The following is a 19,729-nucleotide window of genomic DNA, read 5'->3' as shown; positions in this document are numbered from 1 at the left end:
GGCATAACATATCGATAACCCTTAAACAATATTATTAACTAAGAGCTTATTAACTAAGTGGCCACTTAAAACTAATACAACGTAAAGCTAGCATTCTTATTTCTAGTACCATGGATTTTTAAGACCTCGAGGATTTCTGGCATGCCTAATATTAGAGAGTCCCCTATGTTAAGGTAAAGAAAATTAAACGCATCTACTTTAAGTCAGCCTGTGTTTTCTTTAGATGGGAGATGTGCGCTCTGGTCACGAATTCTCCCGAACTGGGGTCAGCTAGGCTAACCGTAACTGGCGTTAAAAATCGCTGTATTTGAAAAGGACCCCTCCAGCGGTACGCCAGCTTGGCGGAAAACTTATCCACTGCCTTGCTGAGTGGGTGTGCCTTACAAAGCACAAAATCGCCTACCCTGTAAGGGTTAGGAGATCTGTTTTCGTTGTATTTCTTTTTTCTGCTCTCATGAGCCAGATTAAGATTTTTACGAGCTCTTCTCCACATCTCCCTGATGTCTCTCGGATCATCGGGCAATAGGTCATTCAAAGACCAAAGATTTGAAAGAGGGGTATTTGGTCGGTAAGTGAACATGAGTTCGAAAGGAGTACTTTTGTGTCCTTCATGATGTGCATAATTAAAGGCCATTTGCAGCCACACCAAATTCGAATCCCATTTATCCTGCTCCTGCGCATGGTAAGCTATTAAAGCAGACCGGAGATTGCGGTTGAATCTCTCAGCATGCGAGGGCTGTGGATAATAAGGCGAGGTCGTGACGTGCAGAATGCCATGTGAGAAGCACATGTTCTTAAAAATCCTAGCCGTGAACTGGGTTGCATTATCTGACACTACTATAGACGGGACTCCCGACGTCTTGAAGATATGATTACGTAGCGCAGATACAGTGTTTTCTGCGGTGGCTTTTCGTATGGGGATGAGCCAGACAAATTTTGTGAAGGCGTCGATACACACCAGCAGCATAGTGTTTCCTGTCTTTGAGCGCGGGAAAGGCCCGACAAAGTCGATAAACATCTTTTGCATGGGGCGCTCGGCCACATCTGAAGTTAAATAACCGAAACGAGTGTTCTGCGCTGGCTTACTCAGCGCACAGATTTTGCATAGTTTCACCTGCTCGGTGATGTCCTTGTGCATGCCGTCCCACACGAAATGACGTCGGATCGCCTGAATGGTCTTATATATACCGAGGTGTGCGCCCACCGGCGAGGTGTGATAATAATGGAAAATCATATTACGCAGATTTTGCGGGAGCACGATTTTGTATGGTTTTGATTGGGGGGTGCGTTTTTGCAACAGCCCCTTAGACATCCTAAAGTATTTTGGCGCCGTTCCTGAACTAAAAAGTTTAATAATACTGGAAATGTGGGGATCAGCTTCCTGCTGGCTCTGTAAATCCTGAAATGCCAACGGAAAGTCTGTCAATAGGGCTTGACATAAGAGTGGAGTTCCTTCGGGCGGAGTCTGAGTTGGGTTTTCGAACATGCGAGACAGTGTGTCCGCTACTATATTCTGTGTGCCCTGAATGTGTTGGATTTTGAACTTTAAAGAGGAAATTTTTGCAATCCATCGCCCGAGTTTCCCTAATTGTTTCGGGTGTGCCAAAAGCCAGGCTAATGCCTGATTATCTGTCTCCAACAGGAATTCCCTGTGTTCTATAAATTGGCGGAATTTGTCAATGCCAAAAACCACGGCGAGGCATTCTTATTCGTAGATCGAGGAGGCTTTCCTCTCGGCGTGGGTAAGTGTCCGCGATGCAAACGCAATAGGCTGTCTGCAGCCTTCGACTTCCTGTGACAGTACTGCGCCAATAGCCACACTGGACGCATCAGTCTGTAAAATGAAAGGTTTGGTGAAATCTGCCATGCGGAGTACAGGCGGGGAAGAAATCGCCTGTTTCAGGAAATTAAAGGCTTTTTCTTGTTCCGGACCCCATGTGAAAGGTGTGTTTTTCTTGCGCAAGGTATTTAGTGGTGCTGCGTGCTCAGCGAAATTAGGAATATATTTTGAGTAAAAATTTGCCATCCCAATAAAACGTGAAATACCCTTAGGGTTTGTGGGAGGCGGAAAATCGCGAATGGCTTGTGTACGTGAAGGATCAATGGTGACTCCCTTGCTAGAAACCAGGTGTCCTAGAAAAGACAGTTCTTGGACTGCAAACTTAACCTTTTTTGTGTTGACAGTTAGCCCTGCTTTACGAAATCTACTTAGCACTTCCTCTAAATGTTTGATGTGTTCTTCGAATGTTTCTGAATATACGACGACATCGTCTAGGTAGTTGTACACTGTTTTGAATTTTATATCTCCTAGTATCTGATCCAGGAGTCGAGTTAGTACTTGGGCTCCCGTGGCAAGTCCGAAAGGTACTACTGTGTATTGGTACAAGTTCCAAGGGACACAGAAGGCTGTGATGGGTTTTGAATCCGCAGTAAGGGGAATTTGGTGGTAGGCAGAATTTAGATCAAACACACTAAAATATTTGGCCTTACTGAACCAATGAAAAGCAGTGTTTAGGTCTGGCAAAGGTATGTTTTGTATGACTATTTTCTCATTAACTTTTCTGTAATCAATTACACATCGTTGTTGATCCTTGCCCTTAGGCACCAGGAAAGCTGGGGAACTGTAGGCGGAGGTCGAGGGTTCGATTACCCCTTTTTCTAAAAGCTCCTGAACATGATTGCGCATCGTCTGCATCTTAGGGCCTAAAAATTGATAAGGGTGAGATCTCACTGGTATTTTATCCGCTAACTCAATTTGGTACTCGACTAAATTTGTGCGACCTAGTTTACTACTCAAGACATCTGGAAAACTACTGCATAATTTATCAATGGCGGCCCGCTGCTGTGTATTAAGGTGCTCGTGTGAAGTGGTGTTACCCTGATCCAAGATGGCTGCCGTTGGCTCGGCCGGAACTGAAACTATTTGTTCAGGGGTCCCACAAGGAATAGGATTACCCATGTTGAATTTGAAAACGAAATTCTTCGCCTGAAGATTAATGATTAGACCTGTCTTGGCGATGAAATCAGACCCGTAGATTAGGTCTGTGGCAAGTTGATCAGACACCAAAAATGGGAAATTCCATGAATATAAATCAATCTTCACCTTGATCACAACTGCTAACGTAATATTTAATGGCTGCTCTGAAGCTGTGAAACATTGTAACTTAGTGGTCTCAGTCTTTAGAATTAATTTGCTCTGTTTTAACTTGTTAAATAACTGCCCAGAAATCAGGCTGCGCGCTGATCCTGTATCAATTAGTCCCGGTACAGTGTGTTCGCCAATCGTTGTTACTGCATACGGAATTACTGTAGGAATATTACCAAAAATTTGGTGGCACTTTCTCTTGCCCTTATTTGTAGGATCAACACACGTTTTACATGAGTACGTGTGCGTTGAATTACCATTTCCCTTATTTTTGTTATTTCTCCTGCTATTGTGCTTTCTTTCTTTATGTTTGTGACCTCGCTTGTTACTTTTATTCCTGGACTCCCTGTTAGGATTATTGTTTTTGTGTACTGGTGTTTCTTGTGTACGGCCATTACTTGGCGCAAGTTGAACTTCCCACTTATAAGAAAAATTTTTAACACTTGAATTTTTCGGTGGCCCTGAATAAGGTTGTTCAGGCCACCGCGTTATGCGTTTTTTGGAGTGTCGCCATTTTGTTTGTTGTTTTTGTGGTAACACTGGGACAGGGAATGTCCGTCTCTTTTACAGAAAGTACAATGTGCATTTTGTTGATATCCCCCTTGTGGCCTTGAAGAGAAAAATGTATTGCCCTGATGTTTCTGTGCTGCATTCTTATGTTGCGAATTACTGCGCTCCGTTCCCGCGCTGCTACCTTGTTGACTAGCGAATGTGGCTTGTTTATTTCGCTGAAAATCAGCGTATTCTATGTTTGTGGCGTGTACGCAAAGTTTGTCTAGTTCAGCATAATTTTGGGGGCGTGCCTGGAACACTGAGCGCGAGCGCTCCGCTGGGTTCAAACCGTCTAGAATCGTACTCACGACCTCTCTCTCGGAAACCTTTAACCTGAGTACCTGGTTGGCTTCGCGTATGTCAGCCACGTAATTTGGCAAGGCTTCATTACGCTGCTGCAGGCGGTTAAACCACTCCAACCGAATGTTTGTGGGTAGCCTACTCGGTATACAAAAATTTAACACGTCTTCATGAAACTCATCGAAAGTGAGGTCATTCTCAATGGCTGCCATGATCCGCTCACTTAAGGGAGCTTGGGTGTATGGGTAAACAATTTCAAAAATTTGTTTGTCGGGAATCCCTCCCTTTTGTCGCAGCTTTAATAAGACTCGAAGGAAATCAATTAGTTTGTGTGCGTCCAGACCCGACGCCTCTGGCAAATCCTTGAGTAACCTTTCTACAGGATGGGTGATTTTTCCGTAGAAACTGTAGCCAGTTTCTGGGGCTGTCGTGCTCCGCAATACTGAGTCGTGGGGCTGAGCCGTGGCTCCTGCCGGCTGAGGTGAAGGCTGGTGTGACACCGGGTGCGACTGAGTCTGTTCCCGAGTCGCACCCGAGGGGCTGATTTGTGGTGGGGTGAGCTGGGGCGTAGTGAGTGGCGGCTGCAGAATACCAGCACTCGGAAGTGGGATGGTTTGCCATGAAGGAAACTGTGGCTGAAATTGAGCATAAGGATTAAAATAGCCCTGAGCGATCGGATACGGGAAAAACATGTTTGGTGGGTATGGTTGCGTCATGTGGTGTGCCATGGTTGGTAATCCCTGTGAAAATGTCACGCTAGTGACGGGGTGGGTTGTCACATGACTCGTTGTAATGTTTGTCGCCGCTGTCGTCGGCTGCACAAGCGGCTCTGAATGAGTGGTAGATACGTGTATCGGTTGGTTTGGAAGCGACGTTAGTGGCTGTGAGTCAGGGGCTGCGTCTGGTAGTCTTTTCGTTTCCGTCTCCTGTCTGTTTACCGTCGCCCGTACTTCTAATTGTCGCGTGTCGGGTTGCTCTACTCCCAGGGGCAAGCTAGGAGCGTCCCCTTCCGGGAAGGCGGGACAATCGATGCCTAAAGCCTGTGCCCCAGCCACATAATGCTGACTGCGTCGTGTGTCTTCCAAAACGGCTGCTCTCGCCGCCAATTTTGAATGGAAACCTGCCGTCTGTTGCAAACATCGTTCTACCTCTTTTATATAAATTCCATGGAGAAGGTCTGCCGAAAGCTGTTTCAGGTTTTGCAAACGTCGGGTAACATGTTTTAGCCTGACTATATGTCGCTCGACATTGGGTAAATTTTCCTCCACATCTAGATAGCTTACGAAAGCCGATATATCATAAAACTTGGCGCAAGCAAAGTTGAATTCTTCAGTTACATCTAAATCCAAATTCGATACACTAGTGGGCACACCATCATGAAGGGCGGCCCTGAGCCTCTTCCTGAGGACTTGGACATTGCCACTGGAGGGCAAATTGCGTAGCTGTAACTCATAGGTCAGCTCGTCTGACAGCAATAACTCCGGCTTAAACATACTGCTCGGACGTAAATTACTGCTAATTAAAACAAAAATTTAACACACATGTACGATTCAAACGTACACCATAAATACTCCTCTCTTAACAACTATCTTAATTTTAAATACCTCATAAGGCTTCCTATATTAATATCAAATACCAACTAGCCCCAATGCGTGGGGAGTAAGTCACACTTTCAAGGTGGGGGGGTATGTGCCCAAACTTATTTGCGTAAAGAGTCGCCGTACTACTCAGACAACTGCGCGAGCTTCCCCTGTCAGCGGGGGAGTATGTGCCGGAAATTAGGCATTTCGTCACTTTTTTTAATTTTTTTTATAATTTTAAAATTTTTCGGGGTTTCTATTTTTTTTTTTTTTTTTTTTTAGTTATGCCTACTCGATTTAGGTATGCCTATAGACCAAACCACGCTCTGCTACTAATTGTTACGCCCCTCGTGCCTCAAAATTGAATTATTTTAAATTAATTAAAAAGAGCTTTGGAAACTTGCTGGGTAAGAATAATTAGAAAAATAAGTTTATTGACCAGAGGTGGCACGAGGTGGAGAACAAGACAATTTGGAACTCCCTGACACAAGCAACTGGGGAGATGGTGGATCGTTTAAGGGAAGAAGGTATATCATAAATAAATTAACACTACACAAGTAGCTTGGTCTATAGGTTCCCTGTTTTATTTAAAAATGTAACTAATGAATTCTGTTTTCCATTTGATTTGGCATTTATAAGTTTCCCAATTAATGATATTAACAATATGCCTTAGTTTTTCGAGAAAGGGCCGGCCCTAATTTAGTATAACAACACATACTCAACTTTACCAACAAACAATTATATAAACAAAAATTTATAAGTATCACACCAAAATTTGATTTGTCCAATCATTACATCGATGACTAGTTTTATTGATTCTACATATTCTTGAGGAAAGCCCTGTTCGCTGGTAGGCTATTTATTCGATTAATGTAGTTCGTAGCTAGAAAGTGGGGGGGGGGATGTTGATTTCACATTACCACCCGGGTCTTCAAAAAATAACGTCGGGTCGCGGAAACCTCTCTTCTAACGTGACCCGCAGTGGAGGTGCAGGACCACGAGCTGGGAGCGATTTCTCTCTCCAGCACTTCGACCCTGTCTGAAACCCAAATCAAATTCAAAACGAATTAGACTTGCTTCCAGACAGTCCTATACCGTCGGCGCAAAAGGCCAACAAACAGGAATGGGGGGGGGGGGGGAAAAGAAAAAAAATTACTCACCAACCAGGGTGTAGAGTTCGGAGCTCACTAGGTGTCTCGCGCCGACATCAGGATGCCGCGGACCGAGAAATCAGGATGCGCGGATGAAACCGGAATTTTTAGAATTAAATAAGAAGAAATAAAAATTTAACTACGCATGACTTTTCTAAAAACTACCTCTGCCTGGCTACTGTACAAACGGGATCACATCCCTTAAGCAAACTGACTACATTCTCGTGCACGCGAAAATCACCGTTCCCGCAAAAAGCCTCTTAGCGCAGAGGACGTAGATGAGACGAGGTCAGTAGCCGAGGTCAGAGGGCTGAGTGCCCCGCAATCGGCCAAAACCCCTAATTAAATCGGGCGGTAAGGCCCCGGGTCAAAGGAGGGGGTAGGTTCGGTTCTAAGCCGAAAATTTCCGAAGGAGTCCGAGGCGGTCGTGGCAACAACACGACATGCGCGCTCTCTACCGGACCGAAACGAAAAAAAAGAACAATCGACTTCTCCGGGCCGCGAGAGGGAAGCATAGTGCCTTATGGCACCGCGACGCTGCCTTCTAGCGGCATAAGGGGGAACTACTTGAGGTGGTGAGCAGACTTGCCACCAGGTGTCATGAGGGTAAGCTCTGCACGCTGGCGACCAGGCCCGCGGTTACTTTTTTTACCGCTAGATGTCAGGGATGTGTCTGTCGGACCCGGGAGAAGGTTTTTGCATCAGGTCATCGTCCCGTCCGGTCACTGCTCTTAGCTTAATTTCTCAGAACTACAGTGAGGAGGAGAGAGAGGAAGGGGGGGCAGAAATAGCCACTAAGGTGGGAACGCAGCTCCACTGGAGACTGCTTCGTGACGAGACATGCTTTTCTCAGCAGGCCTCTACAAGGTAGCAGCTTGCAGCCCAGGAGCTGCTCAAAGCAGTTTTGGTCATGCAGGGAATTAAAATTACAAACTCGGGACGTGACTGCAGGCGAGAGAAATTTCAACCGGGCTGACCATGTCCACATTAGACAGCAAAATATCAGATTGGCCCCCTGGGAAGGGGCTTCGGTCCACTGACACAAAGTTTAAATCGGTGGCGTACACCAGCCTAACAAAAAGTAAATCACCCCCATTAACAACCAGATAAATTTAAAAAAAATAGAAACCCCGAAAAATTTTAAAATTATAAAAAAAAATTAAAAAAAGTGACGAAATGCCTAATTTCCGGCACAACTGATAGGGAAATTAAATACCTTTAAAAAGTTTTCCGTTAATTTATTAGCTTTAAATTGGTGGGTCAAACATGTGTATGCGATAATAATTGACTGACATATTAAGGATTACAAGGAACTAATGCACAACAATGGGTTTTTGAGCAATTTTGGTTAATATTGACTATAGCATTTTACCAGAAATAAAAATAATGTAGGTTTTAAATTTGGCACAGACGTTCCTTTGGGTTTTAAAAATTGATCCTAAAAAGTCCCCATCTCTCAGATGCCGGCTTTATACCTTTTTAAGGCAATAAGGGCGTAAGTACCGAAATATGCATATCGCGACTGTTGCGCGAAAAATATTCATTCAGTTGTATCGTAACTTGTATAAGATGTGAAGTAAAAGGCACTTAGTCCTTAATTATTCGTTTTTATTACTTTATACACAGCAAAAATAATCTTATAACCTAATTTATACTCAACTAATGGAAGTAAAATGTATCACTGCTCTATACAATCACCAGTTACATCAAATCCACCACTGATAGGCAAAAATATACTTTTATAAAAGTTTTCAGTTATTTTATTAGCTTTACATTGGTGGGTCAAACATGTGTATACGATAATAATTGACTGACAAATTAAGGATTACAAGGAACTATTGCACAACAATGGGTTTTTGAGAAATTTAGGTTAATATTGACTATAGTATTTTGCCAGAAATAAAAATAATGTACCATTTAAATTTGGTACAGACGTTCCTTTGGGTGATAAAAATTGATCCTTAAAAGTCCCCATCTCTCAGATGCCGGCTTCATACTTTTTTTAAGCCAATAAGGGCGTAAGTGCCGAAATACCCATATCACGACTGTTGCGCGAAAAATATTAATTCGTTGTATCGTTACTTGTATAAGATGTGAAGTAAAAGGCACTTAGATGTTTAACATTTATTATTGTTGAGTAATACATAGCAAAAAAATTAAATCTGATCAAAAATCAGTTAATGGAAGTACACAATAAAAAAATTAACCAGTCCATTAAAGGTCCTCTTCATCAGAACCATCATTGATAACAACATTAATGCATGTTGCCCCACGACATTTGGCACACATAATACCATACTGCAGTCCAGCCCGCACACACTCGCATTTTTAGCTGCATTCACTTTTACAGTTACATGATATCAAATTCAGGAGCTGTTCTGGAGCTGGAGGAAGGGATGTTGTTATAGGAACAAGTGTGCCACTCACACTTTTCCATCCCCACTCAACAGGATCTAATGAATGGCCCAGCCACTCTTGCACCTGTAGGTAAACCCGAAGAGAATGCTGTTCACATGCGGCACTGGTTGGTGGAAGAGAGGCTAGCTGGAAAGAAGCACTAACAGGCATCTTTGCTATCTTGCAGGTATACATATATACTCTCATTTCATCCAGAGTGGAATAGTTATCATGTCCCTGATACATTGCAATTGCAAACTTTTCTCAAGCTGCAATAACGATCTTCTTGTCCGCATGTGGACATGTAAAAAACATGTACTGTTCTCCGAATGGAAACATCGTTCTTGATGATGTTCCATGCTTGCTTCTTTCCCTTACCGAAGAAAGCACTGGTTGTATCTGATCCAGTCATAGCATGACAAAACAAAATATAGTTTTTCATTTCACCAATGTCCTGCTGAATAGCTGATATACTGTAAATATTTCCTGTTGTCTTGTTTGAGGGTGGATGGACAATTTCAATGTGTGCATCTTCTTCTGACCTCACAGTCAACATCGCAAGGATGTCTGTATCAGTAGCTATTACTTTTACACAACAGCTTGCTCTTCTTGGTGTGATAGGATAACCATCTAAAATGCCTACAGCGTGGGTTAACGAATTGTCTAAGGAACAGCTGAAAGTTAACCTAACAGCCGCGACCATTGAATATGACGACAGTGACACTCTAGATGTTTTGAGAAAAAAAATTGTGGGTTTCATAAAGGGAAATAAGAGTATGGCTGGGGATATTGAAGCAAGTCAGGCTAGACAGGTAGCTGTTGCTGAATACAAGATTCCCCTTATTATGTCATAATTACAGAGTGTTCCGCAGTTGAATTCGTATGAGCCTAGGGCATTGCTTAAGTTCATCGTTGCTGTCAATAAGATAAAACGTAGTTATCTGTTGCGCTCTGAAGTAGAATTAATTCAGGGGTTGTTGCCCAAATGCACTGGGGTAGATCTTGAAGCGTTATTGGATGGTTTAGCCCGGGGTGAGAATTGGGAAATTATCAAAGAGAAGTTATGGGTGTTGTTGTGCCCTGCAAGAGAAAAGGAGGATTTTGAAGCAGCTTGCCTAAAACGTTTTCAGCGCCGTGGGGAGCGCATGGTTGAGTTTATTCAAAATTTACAGGAATGTGCTTCCGCATTGGGAAAAAAGTATTCCGATGGTCAGTTTATTAAGTTGGTGCTGGACAACATGGCACCTGAGATTAGGCAGCAATGTTCTTTCCTGCAGTGTCCCAAGTGCCTGGAGGAGTTGAACACATGGGCCATTGAGGTATTGTGTATACCTGCCGGGTTTATCATGCACAGTTAGCAGATCAGGTGAATATTGAAGGGGGGGGGGGGGCAGCGTAAAAATACTCATAAAGAGGTTAGAGGTGATAAACATCTGGGTGCGAGCAACCTTTTAAAAGAAAAGAAAAAGACAGTAACTTGTTTCAAGTGTCACAAGCAGGGGCATTTTGCCTCAAATTGTTGGAGCCAGCTCTCCGAGGGTAGTCGGTGTTTCAAGTGTGGAAATGTTGGTCATATTTCCAGTCAGTGTAAGAAGGTGGGTTCTGGGGGCACTGAGAGCATGAATAAGGGATCAGACGAAACCAATGTCAATCTAGGAGGGCAAATAGCAACTATTAAATACAGGGGTCCCGGAAAAAATAATAGCAGTTTTTGGGTTGATACCCTGGTAGCGGGGAAAACCAGACAAGCTTTGGTGGACACAGGTGCCAATTCTAGCTTCATCAGTCAGAAGTTTGCAAATCAGTTGGTGTCTGAGGATCCTGAACTCAAGAACCGGTTGAAGGTAAAGGAGGGTTTTAGGTTGCAGGTGGCTAATGGCATCAGTATTCAGGTTAAGGTTTCTATGAGGTTACATTTAAAAATTTGTAAGTTTGCATGGACTAGACAGTTTTGGGTCCTGCCTGATTTAATCTGCGATATGGTGTTAGGGTTAGATTTTTTAGAGGAGACCCGAGCGGTTGTGAATTGTGGTGACCGAGAGTTAACATTTGGTTTTCAAAAAGACTATGTGGTGCCTTTGGAGCAGAAGTCAAAAAGGGAAATGGAGGTATGTTCTGGCATACAGGGGGAGACGAATTATTTATCGGGTGAGCAACAGGAGAAGTTGAAAGCAGTGATGAAGGAATTTGGGGATGTTTTGAATGATAAGTTAGGGAGATGTGAGATGATGCCGTATCAGATTAAAGTGAGTGATGAAGAACCAGTGAGATGCATCCCGTATCAGTGTTCACCCCCGAAGCTTCAAGCATTTAGGGAAATAGTGAAGGAGTTAGAAAAGCAAGGGATTATTCAGCGTACGCTTTCTCCTTATGCGTCGCCTGCTTTCCTCGTGAAAAAGAAGGAACCTGGGAAGTACCGCTTAGTTCTCGATTATCGCCTGCTGAACCGTAAGATAAAAGTGGACCCTTTTCCTATGCCAAATATAGAGGTGTTATTCCAATATCTGAGTGGTGGAAAATACTTTACTGTATTTGATCTTAATTCGGCCTTCCATCAGTGTGTTATAGAGGAGAGTAGCAAGAAGTACACAGGATTTGTAATGCCATGGGGCCATTTTCAGTGGGAACGCGTACCCTTTGGGGTCAATTTTGGGGGACAATGCCTGTCAAGGATTTTGCATGTATTGTTAGAGGAGTACCAGTTCGAGTTCGTAGTTTCTTTTCTTGATGATATTTTGATATTTTCAAATTCTTTTGAGGAGCATTTGGTACACGTGCACAAAGTTTTGGAGAAATTGCGCAGCACAGGATTTACTGTTAATCCTAAAAAAATTGTGTGGGCTAGTGACCAGGTCAAATTTCTTGGATTCCTGGTTTCCAATGGGAATTTAATCATGGATCCGGAAAAAATTGGGCCCATAGTGAATTTTCCCCAACCCAAAAACTTAAAAGGGGTTATGAGGTTCATAGGCATGTTGGGTTATTTTGCCAAATTTATTCCTAACTATGCAGAAAGATGCGCCCCGTTGAATATGTTGAAAAGAAAGAATGTTACTTTCAAATGGGGTAGTGAGCAGGAACGGGCCTTTCAGGACTTTAAATATGCTATTTCACACCCACCGGTTCTCCAGTTGCCCAACTTCAACGAACAATTTGTATTGCAGGTAGATGCCAGTAGTCTAGCAGTGGGAGCTGTGTTGTTGCAGGGTCAGGAAGGGCAGATGAGGCCGATTGCATATGCGAGTCGCGCTCTAAATCATCAGGAGCAGATGTGCAGTATGTACGAGAAGGAGGCCCTAGGGTGTATTTTTGGTGTAGAACGTTTTTCTAGTTATCTGGAGCACGCAGAGTTCGACTTAATGACAGATAACCAGGCATTGACTTGGTTATTCTCTCATCCTCGCCAACTTGGTAAATTAGGGCGATGGATCATGCGTCTTACACGGTTACATTTCAAGATTATACATGTGAAAGGGAAGGAAAACTATATCGCGGACACACTTTCACGTATGTTCGACCCAACTGAATTTCATTTAGAAGGAAAAGAGGAAAGAGAAGAAACAGAGGTGGGCGATAAACCATTGGCTATTATCCATCACATTCCTGAGTCCTTTGTTGACATTGGTAAATGGCAGAGTGAAGATGAGGAAGGTGACGAAATCCGTGAGAAGATCCAGTCTGGGATTTGCAAGAACTTATTCATTTCTAAGGGGATCATCTATCACGTCGATAAGAAGGGGAACAAACGAGTTTGGGTACCTCAACGTGTACGTAGGATGATTCTTAGATATTTTCATGATTCGGCTGTTGGTGCCCACATGGGAGCTAGGAAAACTGAGATGAAGATCCGCCAGGAATTTTTCTGGGAAGGGTTAGGAAAGGAGGTCCAGGAGTATGTAAGGAGGTGTTCTGATTGTCAATTTATAAAACAACCTCATAATTCCAAGGTGGGAATGTATTCCGTACAGACACCCAAAAGAGTTTGGGAAAGGGTATACATCGATGTGTTTGGTCCTCTGCCACGATCTAGTAAAGGACACAACTGTTTGTTAATTCTTGTGGATGGTTTTTCTAGATTTGTGGTTCTAATACCTCTCAGAGATATGAAAGCCAGCTCCATTTGTGGGAAGCTTGAAAATGAAGTGTGGAGAATATTTGGTAGCCCTGAGTTGCTCATTTCCGATAACGCGACATATTTCACTTCAGTAAATCTTAAGAATTTGTGTTTTCGTTGGGGAACAAAACAAGTCCATACCAGCCCGTTCTACCCATGCCCAAATTTGGTGGAGCGTGTGAACAAGTCGATCAAGGCAGCTCTTACCATCTTTCACCATGAGAAGCAAAGGGGTTGGGACACTGAGCTGTCATCTCTGAATGTCGCACTGAACTCCATGGCTCATGGGGTAACTGGAAAGACGCCCAGTATGATTATGTTTGGTAGGGAGCTCCCCCATCCCCTGCTAAGTCTATGGGGTATTTCTCCTGGTTGTTTTGAAGAATCTGGTGTAAAGCTGGAAGAAGTTTGGAGTAAGACTCAACAAGCGTTGGACAAAGCGCATGCCTTTATGGGAAAGAAGTACAATCAAGGGAGGTCGGTGTCGGATATTATTCCTGGTGACTTGGTGGTGTGTCGAAAAGTAAATCTTAGTAAGAAGGTGGATTTCTTTTCGAGCAAGTTGTGCCCTGCCTTTGATGGTCCTTATCGCGTTTTATCTTTCCTGACCCCTGTCACAGTTAATTTGGGAGATCCTGATAAAGGGTTTGTCATAAAGAAGGCTCACATATCAGCAGTAAATAGTTCTTTCCACCTTAGAACAGCCCAGTTGGTGGTTTGACCCTAGTTGCATGGGTTCTGGTGTCCTTGGAGTTTCTTATTTTGTGTGGGTGTAATGAGTTAGGGGTTTTTGTAGCTTGTAATCGTTTGTTATGTGGTTGGTGAGTATGCTTAGCTTTGGTCTCCCTTTTGTTTGAGCTGTTATCCCTTGCGTTGTCCGAGGGGGAGTGGGTTTTAGGCGGGGAGGCTGTGACGTTAGCTTCGCTCGTCACATATTTGTTTTCTTTGTGACCGCGCTGGTTATGTGAATGTTTACGCATTCTGGTGAGGTGGTTTTGAACTAGCCTTGCCTCGTAGTTCTCTGATTTGTCGTAGGAGGTCTCTGTATGCGGCGCGCTGATAGCGCCACGATGGAGAAATTTTTGTTTGCCGTAGCCAGCTGTTGGTAGGGCTAGGGAAGTAATTTTTTGTGAGGTTTGTGTCGGTATGGCGAGTTGTAATTGAAAATGTTGCGGTTTTTGGGGCGGTCTGTCGAGGATGTAACTTCAACGAGTGGAGTTGAGCCACTGTATACTATGGCAGTATTAAGCAATACGATTTACGAGTGGTGTTTGGGACGAGTGCATGCAAATAGCTATTGCTGAGAATACTATGGCAATATTAAGCATTACAGTTTACGAATAGTGTTTGCGACGAGTTCGTGCTGCTAGCTATTGCAGTGAAACGGGTTGGTGCCTGGTTGTACTTCATTTACGATTACAGCAAACGTGACGAGTTTAATGTAATTCATCGTGGTGGACGGTTACCGCATTTAACCAGGAAGTTCCACTTGGTCTGGCACTGCTGCGTTTTCGGCCAGGTTGCCCTTTTTGAAGCATGTTTTGGAGACCTGCCTTATGTAAGCGTTTTCGTTTACTGTCGACGATGATTTGAGCTGTTTTCCTTTGCTCATGATGAGCGATGTTGGGCAGCAAAGTAAGTTTTTGGCACTTAGTTTTAGCACCTCCCCGAATTTGGAGTACAATATGTGAGTGAACTTACTAAGACTACCCACAAGTTAAATGAAAAGTGTCACAGTCAGCCATTTATATTTTCAGTAATTTATTATCATTTTCAAGTTTGGCTGTTAGTGAGCTTTGACTATATGGTGTAAGATACAGATATATATTTTAATTTGAGAGCGCTACTAGAGAGAAAGTTAATTTTTTTTATTGAGGAAAAGTAAATAATCAGAGTGACATATTGTTGATGGGTTTTTCGATGATGCATATGGTAGGCATTTAAATGTGTTCCTACTTTTTTTTTGTAGTGAAAAAGAAGTTATATCATGAGGCAGGTATGCGTGTATTTTAAAGTGCCTTACCTTGTATTATTAACAGTTAACCGTTCGTTATAACATGTACCTGAAGCAATTTTTTTTAAAGTTAATTAATATTCTATTATGTATACACGCTAAAGATTTGCTTATCTGAAGGAAGTAATGTTAAAATTAGTTCTGTTAAGATACATGCTGGTACATGATCTTATTTGTGGTAATAGTGTTTTTTATTTGATGTTTTACTAATATTGGGAAGTATTTATTATTGCAAGTATTTTACACAGCCTGTACTGTTTATGTATGAACCTTATTATATTTGTATTCTTGGGGGGAGTACAAAGTTATGCTGGCATAACCTGTACTTTATTTGGAGTCTGGTTATTAATAACTGTGAGTTGGCATTGACTCAGTCTGAGGCATGTGGTGTGGCCTGCGACTACCATCTCCAACCCCCTCCATACTTTCATTTAATATTTTTGAGCGTTATTATTTTTGGTAAAAGTAATGGATTTATTAAAGTTAATAATTGATTACTATTATAAATGTTCCAACTAATATTTAGTGATCAGTGTAAATTTGCTGTGGAAGCGGTCAATGTAATTGTTGATGAGTACAGTATTAATTTTGTGGACCAGTACAGGTAATAAATTCACTTTACTTCGACCTAGGATTCTTTATTTCCATCAGACTGCCCTACTACCTCCCTTTCCGCTTAACGCTGTGGTTAGTGGAGATAACGGTGGTCTCAGAATACTGAAGAGCAATAGCTGCTATAGTGGTATCAGCATCTCCTGAGCACTGAATGGCGTGATGACCTGAAGCTCGAAAAAAAGTTACTAATAATTTGATGAGCCCATTTTTGTTATGGCCATTTCTCAGAAAGTCCAATTGAGTCGATGTAACAACATTGTTAGCAGCTATTGAAATATCGGTGGAAGACCTCACTGCAAAACGCCGCCTTCGCTCTTCCTCTTTAGTGGTTAACTTGTCATAACCATCAAACACTACAGTTGCTGTCACAGAAAAATGTTTTTGGACGAATGTAACATAAGCCTCACATATTTGACCAAATGTAGCAGGTCTTGCCACACAAGCACATGCAAGAGGTATCCTCCATCGATTGTTGTGCAGTAGTTCCTCGTAATCCTTAATATGTCAGTCAATTATTATCGTATACACATGTTTGACCCACCAATGTAAAGCTAATAAAATAACGGAAAACTTTTATAAGGGTATATTGTTGCCTATCAGTGGTGGATTTGATGTAACTGGTGATTGTATAGAGCAGTGATACATTTTACTTCCATTAGTTGAGTATAAATTAGGTTATAAGATTATTTTTGCTATGTATAAAGTAATAAAAACGAATGATTAAGGACTAAGGGCCCTTAAATTTAAAATTTTGACCAAATTTTGATATATTAGAATGAATATTTTTCGCGCAACAGTCGTGATATGCATATTTCGGCACTTACGTCCTTAATGCCTTAAAAAAGCATGAAGCCGGCATCTGAGATATGGGGACATTTTAGGATCAATTTTTAACACCCAAAGGAATATCTGTGCCAAATTTCAAAACTACATTATTATTTTTTTTAGGTTTGCTCAATTTTTCCCCTAAAATGCCTCGGCACCGAGGGCAGTGTCGCGCCGATTGGCTGCGGCAGGCGGGCCCGCGCACATCTGGATATGGATAGGTGGGTTTCGAAGCGTTGTTGCCATTTCTATGTTCAGAGAGAGAGAAAAAAATTGAACTCTAAGGCCGTAGCCAGAATTTTATGAAGGGGGTCCAGTATTATCATTATATAATTTTTATGAGTAAGTTTTCTTTATAATTGGATTTTAAAAGAAAATTTATCATCACGCTGAAATCTCAGGTAATATTATACTTTTAAAACTCCAACGTTCACACGCATAATTTTATGTAACTATTTTGCTTGAGAAATGAAAATTGAAAAATTTTTATTGAACTGTTTTTAAATACTTTTATCAATTGCTTGTGAAACACTCGTGTCCAGTTTGTATCAAAGACATGTGCAAACCAGCATTGGACACAGACTACTTGGAAATACAATTCCTGTCGCTTCTGTGTATGATACATTTGGGGCTATAGTTGGGAGTAAATACATTATTGTAGCCCACTAAGGATTACAATACTTCTAAAAAAATAATTTTTCTGTGACATTAAGCAACGAAGTTTCTGTAATTTACTTATTATGGCTTCGCTTCTTCTTTTTTTTTCCTTTTAAATTTTGGAAGGGAGGGGCCAGGACTCCATGCCCCCCCCCCCCCTTTCCCACGGGCGGTGTCCCTATTGCCCTGCATATCACTTATAATTACATCAATTTCTGAAATATTAAACCGCTGTAAGAAATAAACTTAAAAACTAATCTAATATTTTGTTATTTCTGATTATTTTTTTTCTTATGCAAAGGGGCTAGAGTGCCGTCTCACAAAACTTCCTTGCACCGCGCCTGTCGCAGGTTCTCCGTTGCGAATGATGAAGCTCTTTCGGGGTAAGTTCAACCTTGTAAGACATTAACGTATAGTTGTTTACGTCCACAAATAATGACTAACTTCAAAATAGTACGTTCAGGTGAAAATTCACTTTTGTAATTGCCTTGTGGAGTTTTCTTTAATTTCATCGACAATCACTAATTAAATATTATATTTAAAAAAAGGTTGAACTACCCGCAAAAAGGCTTTTACCAGTAGCACATATTCGCGAGACGCGATTTTTCTGAGATATTTGTAAAGCCAGCCAAATAAAAGTACGTAGAGGTTGTGGTTGGGAGGTAAACGATATGCGCGCATTTTTTTTTGTCAAGCCGAAATAACAATTGTCCGTTCCCTCCTTCCTGCTATCAATCATCCGTCAATCACGTGACATGCAGCCAATCATATGGCCCGAAAAATTCCATCCGTCTGTCTAAAAGTTTGATAACGTCATAGTTTTGACGGACGGATGAAATTATAACCTCCAAATGTTTGCAAAGTTTTTGCGTGTCAAATTTGTTCATTTAACAAGTTTTTGAAGTTATTTTAATTCTTTAGTTTGTTACATAATATTTTTTAAATTATGTTTTAACGAATTTTGAAAATTAACACAAATAAAAAATACAAAAAAAATCTAGTATAAGCCAGAATTATTTGTATTTTATATTTTTATATTTTAATTTTTTTTTTTTTTTTTTTTTTTTTTTTTTTTTTTGTGATTTGCTGATCTTGATTTAGGAAAACATTTGAAATTTTACATGACTTGTTTGAAAGGTACCTATATCAAGTATTGAAATATTACACATCTTAGCTACTGACTGTATGTGCCTGACCACCAAAAGGACATGTCTGTCCAACCTATCCGACGAGGTTGGCCACAGAATGGAGGTGCCTAGACAACAATTGGATGTGGCTGGCCACCGACTGGCCTTGTTAGCCTCAACAACCGAATGATACATACATTGTCCGACCTATCTGACGTACCCGGCCACAGACTGGATACGCCTGGCCACTGAGTGGACGTGCCTGGCCACCAACAGATCGTGTTAACTTGAACACAGACTGGAAGTATCTAACCGCCAACTGTACGTGTCTAGCCAACAAACTGAATGTGCCTGACCACTAAATACGTGCCTGACAAATGAATAGACATGCCTGGCCACCGACTGAACGTGCCTTGCCACCTACTGTACATACGTACGTTCCTGGCTACTGAATATATGCGTCTGGCTACCGACTGGGCGTAACTTGCCCACCAACTTGGCGTGTTAGCCTGACCAACCGACTGATGTGTCTGTCCAACCTATCTGACGTTCCTAGACAAACAACTGGATGTGATTGGGCACTTATTGGACGTGCCTGGTGAATCGTCTGTCGTATAGATCTGCCCTGAAAACACATGTCAAGCCACTTCGCACCAGGCAGTGGTGCAGAGAGGACAGCCTCTCTTAGGCCTAGCTTCGCTGTTCATGCCAGCGTTTGACAGCCACCACTGCTTCAGGTTTTAGGCGACCCCGGCGGGTCGTTGATAGCCCGCGAACCGCGACAGGGACAGGGACAGCGAACACAACATCAACCGAACAGGCCACGGAGACACAACAGGCAAACGCCAAGCGTGAACGCACCGACGACGACACCGAGTTCCAGCAGGTCGGGGGGAAGAAAGCCTTGCGGACCAAAAACTCACGTGACCGGAGACAATCGCTCGGGAGGCGACGGGAGACGGTGCTAGGAAACAATGAAGATGCGCGTCCAGCTAGGCGCGACTCCGTACAAACACAGACAGCAGGGACATCCGCGATCCCACTGAAAAACAGCTACGACGCACTGGCAAATCTTCCTTCAGACACGCAACCACAGACACAACCACAACCGCGACCGGAAACTGGTACAAGGGAGTACCATGCATGGTCAGGGAAGTTGCGAAACTTAAGGAAATCGCAACTTTCCTCAACACGCACCGTATCGCTTTCCGCAATACTATCACGCGCAGGAGAGAGCTGCGACTCACATTTA

At 42.4% G+C, this 19,729-nt stretch overlaps 1 protein-coding gene across 1 annotated transcript in view; it reads right to left on the bottom strand.

The window, feature by feature from the left end:
• The window catches only part of LOC134533052 (leucine-rich repeat-containing protein 24-like), a 66,582-nt gene extending 47,053 nt beyond the window's left edge, over nt 1-19,529 (bottom strand). The window contains exon 1 of the mRNA XM_063370235.1: nt 19,401-19,529. The gene's annotated coding sequence lies outside the window, so the exon portion shown is untranslated. The remainder of the gene's footprint in view (nt 1-19,400) is intronic.
• Between the last annotated feature and the right edge of the window lie 200 nt (nt 19,530-19,729).

Source organism: Bacillus rossius, chromosome 6, assembly GCF_032445375.1.
Source record: "Bacillus rossius redtenbacheri isolate Brsri chromosome 6, Brsri_v3, whole genome shotgun sequence".
Classification (NCBI taxonomy): Eukaryota; Metazoa; Arthropoda; class Insecta; order Phasmatodea; family Bacillidae; genus Bacillus; species Bacillus rossius.
Note: the sequence above shows the minus strand (reverse complement) of the source record. Positions and strands in the feature narration are given on the sequence as shown.